Source organism: Kryptolebias marmoratus, linkage group LG3 (genome assembly GCF_001649575.2).
Source record: "Kryptolebias marmoratus isolate JLee-2015 linkage group LG3, ASM164957v2, whole genome shotgun sequence".
Taxonomy (NCBI): Eukaryota; Metazoa; Chordata; class Actinopteri; order Cyprinodontiformes; family Rivulidae; genus Kryptolebias; species Kryptolebias marmoratus.
Window position 1 is genome coordinate 10,556,359 of NC_051432.1, and position 10,257 is coordinate 10,566,615.

The window sequence follows — 10,257 nt, forward strand, 5'->3', positions numbered from 1 at the left end:
TGTAATCATCAAAATTAAACGAAATAAATATTTGAAATATATGAGTTTGTATGTAATGTATGAATATAATATACAAGTTTCACTTTTTAAATGGAATTACTGAAATCAATCTACTTTTTCATGATATTCTAATTTTATGACCAGCACCTATAATTTAGTACAAAACTCAAAAAATAGTCCAGACAAAGTTTTTGGCACCCTCAACTTAATATTTGGTTTCACACCCTTTGGAAAAAAAATTACTGAAATCAGTTGCTTCCTATAACCACCAACAAGTGTCTTACATCTCTAAACTGGAATTTTGGACCACTCTTCTTTTGCGTACTGCTCCAGGTCTCTCATCATTGAAGGGTACCTTCTCCCAACAGTAGTTTTAAGATCTTTCCAAAGGTGTTTGGGGAGAATGATCTGGACTCATTCCTGGCAACTTTAGAACTATTCAGCGCTTTTTTCCATCCATTTCTGGGGGCTTTTTGAAGTACATTTGGGATCATTGTCCTGCTGGAAGACCCATGACCTAAGACGCAAACCCAGTTTTCTGATACTGGGCCCTACATTGCAACCCCAAATCTTTTGGTAATCTTCAGATTTTATGATGTCTTGCATACAGTCAAGGCACCCAGCACCAGAGGCAGCAAAACATCTTTGAACCTCCACCTTATTTGACTGTAGGTACTTTGTTCTTTTCTTTGTTGGCCCAGATAACTCTATATTGGTCTATCTTGGTATGCAAAGAAAAAAACGAGTATAAAAAAAACGTGTAACTGCAATGATTATCTGGGAAAAATACTTCATTTTCTAGAAAAACTTCAGGGGCTTTTAGCTAAATCTTTAAGGGTCTTAGGATACACTTTTGTGCCATTTTTTATCTTTCTATCTTTTTAACGAAGTTAACTGTGGACTTTTGATGTGTGTAGAACCTTAAGTCTTCTACTTTGTTGATGAGTGGAAAAGGAAAAGGAAGAGCTGTTCGAGAGCAGAGATTCAATCACTTGGAAGAGAAAAATTGTAATGTGGGTTTACAACTGATGTTGGATCTCTTTAAAGGCAAAAATAAACTAAAAAAACTGTGAGAAGATTACCAATGTGACGTGTTAAGTTTGTCTTATTTTTGGAGTTCCACTAAGACCTGACAACAAACTGATTTTATGCTGAGGAATTCCAGTGAATTAGTTATTTTCAAGAGAATCCACAATAAATTCCTTTCACATGGCAGTTCTGTCATGTTCATGAAGGCATCACAGGTCCCTATTCAGAGTTAATTAACTTATTGCTGCACATGACCTTACAAATCAAAATCATCAATGAGCAGAGCTGTCCCAATCACGGTTCACACAACACTGGTTTGGATAATTCTGCAGCTCGGTCATTGATAATAAATGAGCTTCTTTATGTATCCACGTTGTATTGCTAATGACCATTAAACACAGCATGCATCAGGCATCCGTGCATCACCAGAGTACCCTCTATTTAGGAAACAGGGCCACGAGGGGAGAAGCAGTAACACAATCCAGTTAATGGAGGGATTAATTCCTAGCTGTGGTACCGTCTCAACAAAAATAATCCCTGTGTGTATCCATCTCCACTATCCAAATGAAACAAGCCATGATGGCTGACAGCCTGCTCTCTGAAAATTAAAAAAAAAAGAAATAATTAAAAGGGTGTAATGATGTTAGAAATGCCAGCACAATGTGGGATTTTTCCACTTTGATTTGAGAGACGTCTACATGGGATGTGGTGTATTGAAAGGATTAAAGTTCTAATCTAGTTAAACAAACCTCCCTCAGTCGAGCTGTAAAAATAGACAGAGAGGAAAATGAGAGTCCAAGTCTCAGGGGGGAGGATGTTGATAAACAGCGCACAACCACATGCTGCAATATGTTATTTTGGCTCTCATGCTGTGGTGTCAGAGGCCTTCTGACACTGCACACTTTGCCATCTGCACATATTGACATCGGCGCTGTAAAGGGACACCTCTTATGGCTGCAGAATGAACTCATGTCATGGTTTCATACCCCTTTGTACTCAATCAGAAGGCTTTGGATGATAAGAAAGGTTATCAGCTGAATATTATTGTTCTCAGTTTTACACAAGAGCCAAGCTGATTCCCTCATCTTTGCACAGACATCAATTATCAAAACACAGATTTTGGGGATGGTTGAATATATTTCTCCGAAAGCCCCCGACACATTACTGCAGCAAATCTACAGCAGGCAATTTTAGGGAGATATGAACTTAATCGCCACTTTTTAGCAGCTTTATTTATTCATACATTTACTTCTTCCTTCAGCAAAAGGTCAAACTTGTTACAGATTCTTATTTTCTCTAACAAGTCGACCAGGTGTGAAGATTCTCAATAATTCATGAAAGCTGGGAAGTGTTAAGAAAAAGTGAGTGCCAATTTCTGTTTATTTTATTTTTTCCTGTTTATGTTTTACACAAACCCTGAAATGAGCCTAGGGGTCAAAATGATTATGACCCTTCAGTTTGGCTGCCCAGGTTCAGAGTCCTCAGCCAGACTTAATTTGTAAGGAAGAACCATTAAGATGGTAAATGGCTCCTGCCCATACATATTATGACAAATTAAAACATTGTGATCTATGTAAGTGGCCACACGTCCTGGAGTTTTTTGAACAGCTTTATCAAAAACATCTTGATAATGTAAAAAAAATGAAATTTCCAAGATCTTTTGCAATAACTTTCCATCTTTATAAAAAGCAATGCTTTTTTAAAAAGTATTTTAACCAACTTTCCTGTCCAAACTATGGTACAAAAGGAACTAAACCATAATCCTCCATTTAATCAGTTAATTCAGGTAATTTTGAGCATGCATATCAAACGCAGCCTAATTTGTCTAATTTGTTTGGGGAATTTAAATTAATCCCCATTTTGTGTTTATTTTTATGTGATTATGAAAGCTTTTTTTACTGCTGGTTTTCTCTTATCCTTGGACATTTTATAATTGACAAAATTGATTAATTTATCTTTGAATACTTTCTCACATCTTTTCTTCTAGTTGAAGGGTGCCAGTAAATCCAACCATCAGTATATCTCCACCACAGGACTGAGGTCTTCTTGCAAATAGGCAGGAAAAGTTTGGTCACAATGAAGAAACCCAAAGGGTTAGAGGGATGATTTTTCCAAGAGGTGAACTTTAACTATCCCATAGTAACTGGATGCAAGCTGCAGCACTCAGCGTGGAAAGTTGGATGTGCTACATATCCGCATCCATATTTCTTACTGTAGTAGATAAAGGTCACACCAGCTCCTGCATTTGCACGGAACACTTGCACCAGACATAAATCATGCACTGCACACATACGGTATCTAATGTGAATGTGATACCTAGATATACTTGACTGCGCATACCACTTACAGGTTTGTTATTCTGGAAATGCATCGCAAGGTTATTCATGCCATCAGCATTGTTGAGCCCATGTTTCTCTGTGACCCACATAACGGCGCCACATATTCTTTATAGTCAGAAGAAATCACAGATAATTAAGGAGACAAGTTGGGGATGTAACCACATATCAGTAGCAGCTCCTGTGCATGAATACTAGAGGGGCACATGTTAGCTTCAATTCCTGGATTTCTAACCACACAAATGTAACAATTTGTGACACAAATTGAATAATTGTGTATCCTATTTTCTGTGGAAAAAAGCTAGGCTCTGCATTTCTCTTGTTTATTATTCATTTTATTACTTTTCTTTTTTTTTCATGCACAACCTTGTGTCTCATGTGCATAAACACTAATAATTAAATCAGAGAGGCGGAAGTGTTTTTCCTCCTGAAACTGGAGGACTTTTCATTTTAACTGTGTAAAACTAAACAGACAGACAGGTACACAGCTGTGTGTACAGGGCAGCATTAATATGTGGGGCACACACACTAAAGTTTTTCTCTCATACACACAAAGAAACACACACATAGAGTGGATTGCAAAAGTATTTATTCTAAAATAGTATTTATTATAAAGTATAAAGTCCTACCTTCCCCAAACGGGACATTGCCCCTCAGATATTTTTTCAGGTGTTGACACTTGTTGATTCATGTAGTTCTTACCTTGTTATTTTATGCTCAAACATTCATTACACCAATATGTTTAGCTGTAATTACTTATTTCAGGCTTAAAAGAAAAGTCATGTGACACTATGATTGTGTGTGGGGTAGATATAAAGCCTCACATAACTAGTGTGCAGACTCTGGTTCCAAAAAATAAAACATGGCAGCTTTCTTAAAACAGTTCTGGCTGACTACAATTGCATAATTGTACATAATTGGCAAAAGAAAAAAGATATTATTTTGCACGGCACAACATATAGTGAGAAGGAGGTATTGAGAAGGCTATATTTTGAATATTGCTGTTTTTCATGTGCAGCAGCAGCCTCTACAGAGACCTCACTAGCATCCTCAGATAGTTTCACCAGCTGCCATCTAACAACCGCTGGGCTCGTTGGCTGATACATGTCTGAAGCACTCTGGATGCTGTCAGAGGACACTGCTGTTCTCCAGCAGAACCTCCTCAATTACCTGCTCACCAGGATGGCAGTGATGGACAGTCAGAGGAAGGGGGAGAGAGCAGGGGCTACAGCGCTGTCTCTGGGTGTAATGGACAGTGCGCTGCTGGGTGGAGAGTTTGGAAAGGGACCAAGTCTGTACTGTTGTGCTGACCTTTCGAGTGATGGACAGTTTAGGGATTGGGGGCTGTTATTTTGTCTGTTTCACTCTTATCAGTAAGAAAGAGAAAGACGGTGAGATGGACGCCGTGAGTGAGGGGTAGCTGGTTGTAAGTGGCGTCCCATTAAAGCTGTTTCAGGTAGGCAGAGATACCTTGCCTGGGGTCTTCTTGGCAGAGCTTTAAAGACAGCTAACGTCACTAGTCGCAAAGGCAGAATACTCAACTTGGGGACTTTTTTATGTTTAAAAAATCAGTTTCAAGAATCAGTTAAAAAAATACATTTTTGGACTTTTTTCCATTTCATTCATCTTTTCTAATCAGCAGCTTTGTAACAAATCAGATCAAGAAAGAAGTTGATTTTGCCTTAATCATGTCTGTGTTGGGTTTCTATGAGTACATCAGTTTCGTCTAAGCAGGTCTGTGTTTGGTTAACTAATAATTGGTATTAGGGAAGAGTGAGTGTGTACGGTTGTCTTTCTATCTCCCTTTAGTCAATAACCATGGGTGTGCCCTGCCTCTTACCTAACATCTGCAAAAAATGGGCTCCAGCCCCCCACAACCCTGAACAAAATGAAGTTAGGACAGTTACATAAGCAGAAACCCAGATCAATGTAAAGTTTAGTCCCCTCTGCTTTTTGTTTGCAGTGTTATTAACAACGAATGGAGATACATTAGTTCTCCTTTCCATCCACAAAGAAGTGCCTCCTTGAAAAAAAACCTGTGGTACATGATTCCATCACACATGTTTACACAAGTCCTAGAAGTGAATAACATCCAATTCATCCACTGGATTTAATTTTATCCTAATATATGTTTGAGTGGTGCAAGAATAATTTTACATTGATGAGTGCAGCAAATTGGCTTGGAGGAACTTCAGCTCATAACTCTGTATAGAACATCTGTGTAATGTCTGTGGGTTTATATTCTCAAACTGCCTGCTTCTGACAATAAATTGGTCACTCCATGACTTCTTTGTACAGTCATTCACTGTCATCACATCAGGTGATGACATCTAAACTTTGCAACATCCATAATGTTCTTTATGTTTTATTGATGTTATGTAACACGAATAATGTTGGTCGCCCCACAGAAAGAGGGTTGCTGGTTAAAAATCCAGCTGGGATGTTTGTAATTTGCATGTTCTCACCTGATTTTATGTTTACCTTCAGGAAATCTTTAATATTTTTGTTCTTGTTTTTATCCCAGTAAATTGAAGAGAAATTGAAAAGGCACTGATGTAAATTCTTCCTGTCATCTTCAGGAAAAGTTTTTTTGTTATTTTTTATATTTTTATTTTTTTCAGGGGTTCTGTAACTTTATGCTCCATTCTCTTTACTTTGACCTTGTTCTACCTTTAAAAACAAAGGAAGGTTGGCTTTTCACATACACCCAGTTACTAGAGCAAATAAACATTGCTTGAACAATTTACTTTAGTTTTTTATAGAGGTTCAATATTTACAAGTGCAAAAGTTCAATCCTCAAACCTTCTGTTGTCTGTTTTACAAATAAAAGCCAATATTATATAAAAACCCTTAATTTTTTCCCATAACAAAACAGTTAGATCTACAAACCTGTGTTTCACCCTTTGATGGTAGGTATTAAGGCACTTGACCCTGAACAGGATTAAATGGGCACAGATCATGAATGGTCTACTTCTAAAATTTGGTAATGGAGTTGTTGTTTTTTTTTAAAAAAGCTCCTTTAAAACTTGATATGTTGCTTTTATATCATATATGTATATGTTAAATGAGTGCCAGTTTATTACATATTGTTTCACCCACCCTTGAAGGCAAAGTGGCAGTAATGTTTTTGCATGTATCTTTGTGTGTGTGTGTGCTTGTGTGTGTTTTAGCAAACTATCTCCTGAACCACTGGATGGATTTTAATGAAACTTTCAGAAAGTAATCACTAGATGCCCATCTACAAATGATGAAGTTTTTGGAGTCAACCCAATTCAAATTAGCTACCACAGCTAATTAACTTTAGCCAATTCAAATTAGCTACCACAGCTAATTAACTTTAGCCAACACAAAAATGGCTATAACTCAGTCAATTTTATAGATATTGAGCTAAAAATGATGTTGAGCAAGAGAATCTGCAATAATGTGTGAGATTAAACATGACGTTATTTTCAAGGTTTGACCAAAACCTATATCTCTGTTATTTTTCAGCATACAATATATATATTTTTTAATTCTGGCTTGAAAGGCAGTGGGCAATATGAATTCTTTGTAATGGTGTAATGTAAATCCAACATCAAACTGTGAAGATTATCATGTCATGCTGGAGGTCTGGATACAATAGTTGAGTACTTTCTTCATTTGTTGTGTATTCCACCAGACGGTATTTTGATTAGCTTGTGTTCAAAATTCAGAATGAAGGGGAAAGAATTGACTGCTTAACTTACATAATATAGGAGCCAGAGTGTCACAGAGTGAAATATCCTTTGCAAATTTGAATAAGGTCATAATAAAATGATCAGTAGTTGCCCAAAAATGGCTAGAGAAACAGCTTGATTTATGTCTGTCTGTAATTGAATGAGGAAAGACAGTGACCTCTACCAAAGCCTTAAAGTTCTATCACACACGAGGGAAGTGGAAGAATTATTTCTTCCCATCACCAACCATGAGCCTCTCCACAACTATTAACTATATAATGAACACTGGCTTTCAAAGAGAGTGGACACCAGAGAAGCTCATCAGCTGGAGTCCATATTTACCCATCAGGAGGGATGTGCTTTTAGAGAGGTTAAAAAGTGGATAAGAAGCGACTGATCAAACTTTCAACAGTTCTCCGCTTTGTCAGCAGATTTTTATGGATTATTCTGCTGCCACTGTAAAACCCACATAACTACTGACATAAATCAAGCTCCAAAATAAAACCATTTGTTTAATGTTTCATCAAATTATGAGGTTTTCTCTTCAGGGAAGTATTCACATGCTAAAATGTCACTCATTAGAGTCAGATAAAGCTGAAGTGGGACATTCCAAGTCAATGCAGGAGACCATTACCAAAACCGATGAAAGGGAGGTACATAAAGTGGGCGATTCTCTGCCAAATGGCTGCTGATCCTCCCTTTTCATGCTGACTCAAGTGTGACCCCTTGGAACAGTTATTGAGTCTTGATTTTGCTGAACAGCATCTCATACAAGAAACCAGCACTGGATAAGGGAACGCCTTGACCTCCTGGTGGAACTTCATGAACGACTGGGGGTTCATTAATTAAACACATTATTATCCAGGGAACATCAGGGTCCATTTAAAATTTTACAACAGTGCACGCTGTACTTGTTCAGATGTTTCAGTCTGACCCAAAGGGGTTGCCCAAACCCCAGATGATGCATTCCCTGGTTCCACATCACTGCTAAACCGCATGAGTTAAACATAAATATTTTAGAAAACTTTCTGTATTTTTCATTTAAGTGCAATTTGAGATTAGTTTTATTGACATTATAAATAGTTTTGTCTCCACTTTTATTTCCTTGTGATTATATGTCATTATTCACTAAAGTTTTGAAGGATGTTTTGCTGCAAAGCTGCAATAAACAGTCCACACAAACTTACTGTATTCCTTGTTTTTCAAGGAATTGAAATGGAACTCCATTCTTTTTTACCACTAAGGTAACCATTTTACCACCAAGGTAATCGTTAAAGTTACGGCAGGTGGTTTCCACAATCACACAGAACATCAATTTGCCTGGCTACATTTACTGGAATCAAATTTGCTTTATATTTTAGATTTATTCAGCCAGATTGTGAGAGCTGTAGTCATAGCAGAATAATGTAAAATACAACAAATTGGGTGTCATGAAGATTTAAGATACTCGATTAAAACAGTTGTTAGTGCCTAATGAACACTTTTAACTATTATTCTCTCAGTGGATTAGGCAGAAAATAATCCAGGTAAAATTTGTCAAGCTTTAGTGTGTACCCAAATAGTTTTGATTGTGGGATTTTTACATTCACTGTACTAAACGTCTTAGTCCAATGTCCAATAGCAAGTTTCTAAAATTTGTAGGATTTTTTTATTAGAAAATTTAGGAGCAAATAGGACAGATGCTACAACTCGTTATATACACTTGGGATAAGATTAAAAATAAAAAGGTGAATAACAATTTCAGTGGTAGGGACATTTTGTGCTAAAAAACTGAACTGTCATGAATATTGTTTTTTATTTGATTTATTTATTCATTTATTTTTCTTTTTTGTGTGAATTGTGTGAAGGGGACTATGACACCTTAGTCCCCCTAAGACATGCTGCTACACCCCTTAGTATTCATCAAATAGTTTTTTTCTTGGCTATTTTCTACATCCTAGTCTTAGAGACACGCTTACCAAGTTCTATGTCCAGTCTAGCAGAACAGCAAGCCTCTCAGATTGCATCGGGATCCAACCACGGGTATCACATCTGCTCTAAATTGTTTCCATGACTTTGCCACCTTGTCATAGCCTAGGCTGGCAAGGTTATGGACCAGGCTAGCATGGACAGTTCCGCTTTGGATTCTTGATGAACAAGCCCTGCTGGTGAACTGTTGCCTCACATATTGGACAAGCTGTCAGCAGGCTCCACTCAGGACTCTGATACACTACCACCATAATGATAAACTACTACAAGCTTTCTATGGAAATTTGTGCATGCTGAAACCCACTGTGGACCCATAATGCTTTATCACAAATACTATTACTGGGAGCCCACTGTGTTTTATAATTGCTTGAAAATATCACCAAGACCCTGCAAAGACCATCCAGATGCTGGATGACTTTTTTGTTGTTGTTTTTCACGTGGTCATGGATCATCATCCAGTGTGAAAGGGGCATTATATGTACATGGAAACCACACAAGTTACAATTTGTTAGGATTAAAACAGATATATTTTAAAATAACATTATGCAACTAAAGTTAGTTTTATTCAACCCTACACTCGGGATGCTTTAGTCCAATTTTCAGGTCACTTTATTAAATATGAAAAAACAAACAAATACATTAAAATAAAAAGTTACTTCAGCCACTTTAGCAAATTCCTTAACCTGTAGTACATGTGTAGTTTTTCTATGTGGTACACTTTACTGTTTTAATAGGTGAAATGTGTTCTTTTTTAAATATGCATGCTAAATAAAAATTGCCATTTGCAAAAGCACTGACCTTTATAAAACCGATCTACATGATTATATATTGAAACTGAGCATCAACCTGGATTTGTGTCCTGCAGTCTGAGTGAGGTTTAAAGGATTCTCCTTTGACCTAACACTCCATTAACCCTCACTGGCTGTTTGAGCAGCAAACAGCATCGTTTTTGTCATTTCTGACCTACAGAAAGAGGAGAACAATGTCCTAGGGCTTTTTATTGTACATCATCACACAAAAACAGGCCTGTTGTGACTGACTCCATTTCTGTCCTGTTAGAATTAACCTTCCTGAGCCTGCTATCTCATTCAGTGGCGGTTTTCACAGCATGCCTCATTCATGGTAGCCAGTGGCTAATTCTTCCTAATTGAGTAATGACAACAATTCAGCCGAGTGACACCTACACTGCAAGGTTAGTCCAAAGCTTTGCCAGTTCCACACAGAGAAAC